We start from the raw sequence: 1,698 nt of genomic DNA, 5'->3' as shown, positions 1-1,698 counted from the left end.
CCTTCCCGCCCCCGTGTCTTTCTCCTCTCTCATTTTTAACAGCAATATTTTAAAATGAGCCTTTGTTTCAGTATCATAATTAATTAGTTGGCAGTTCAAATGGTTAAGAAGTGCTTCTGGTTCCAGCTTTATTGTTGTACCACTTTTTTTTTTTTAAAAAAAAGACCCACTTACTGGTGGCCTGTTAATTTGAAGGTATGATTTTCATGAGTCATTGGTTTAAAGATGAAAGTCAAGAGAGCGTTACAGCAGAAGTGGAGTAACCTCTACGGTAAAGGTTGTTAAAGTTTCTTAATTTGAACCTTTTTCAGTAATTTACAGCCTTTCAAATCTTTTACCGTTTGAGTTGAATTTTCTGTGACTTCTTTACTGTAATTTCCCCACCATCATTGTAATGAAAATGAATTTACGAAGTCTGAATAGGGAAAATATATATTAGGGGAGGAAAAAAGGTAATGGAAAAGAAAACATTTTCTTTATACAGAACATCCCTGCTGCCAGTAGCTTGGTACGCAAAGCCTTCTTGGAAAATGTGTCATTGGCTTTTATTTGATCAGATTATGCACCTTTTGAATAATATGTTTGGCCTATGTAAAATTGACTATGAATATTCAATTTTCCATCTTCAGTGGTCATAGTAACTTTGCATAAGAGAGGGTTTGTCATAGCTGAGTTTGGCAATTTGTGTCTGGTCATCTGAAGTCAGTATAAAATATGCTGTTAGTTTGATTCCCTTTAAATTATAACAAAATGGACATTGAGTTTTTTATTCTTTTGACTAGTGGCACATTTATTTTAAAAAATGTCAAAAGATGCAGGAAAAAAAGAACTTGTCAGTTGCTGATATTTGAAATTCAGTACAGGAATAGGGAAATTTTAGTGTACATTATATTGTTTATTTCCTGTAAGGGGACAGGAAAAAAGTTAATGAGCTTCACGTATGGCCTTTTAAGTGCTTAGCAACACTCTTGTGTTTTTCTGTTCATACTCCTTGATTGAAATTTACTGACAGTATATAAAATGTTACTCTCTGCTTATGTACAAACAACCATAAAGAGCATTGCCAGTAGCTTGTGCTATTAAAAATATTACTCTCTTAGATTGTGGTCTAATAAATAGTAGTAAATTGAACAAGAATATTCTTCTTAATAGTGTGGTTTTTTCTCTATATTTAGCTTCCGCTGTATTTCCTTATCCAGAGAATGAGAGATAGTACATGGTGAAGTGCATGTAGCTGTATTCCCAAATAACAGGCCACTTCACCCACTGCATTTAGAGGCAGAATCTGGTTGCTTTGAAATGAGTAGCAACATTAGCTAACTAATATCTCTGCAAGATAATGCCTTGAAAGTTATGTAAGAATTGTGTCTCTACCATCTAATTATATGCATATTTGTGTACATTTATGTCCCTTTGTTTGTTTTCTTCCTAGGCAGCGAAATGACTATTTCTGTTGGAACATTAAACCAGTCTGTTATCTGATATCTGTTAGGTAAAATGAGTGTTGACATCATATTTTAAGTACTTGAAAGCAGTGTTCTAAGTGACCCTCAAAGAACTTAACTTTACAGTATGTTCTAGTATTGTGATTTTGTTCACAGTGTACTTCAGAGCTTGTATAACGTGACTGGCAAAGCTACAAAGCCAGTCTGTAATAGGAAATTTGCAACAGGAAATTTTAAGGCATAGCCCCCAAAT

Source organism: Antrostomus carolinensis, unplaced genomic scaffold (genome assembly GCF_000700745.2).
Source record: "Antrostomus carolinensis isolate BGI_N321 unplaced genomic scaffold, ASM70074v2 scaffold49362, whole genome shotgun sequence".
In the NCBI taxonomy this organism is placed as follows: domain Eukaryota; kingdom Metazoa; phylum Chordata; class Aves; order Caprimulgiformes; family Caprimulgidae; genus Antrostomus; species Antrostomus carolinensis.
This window is presented reverse-complemented; position numbering follows the sequence as displayed.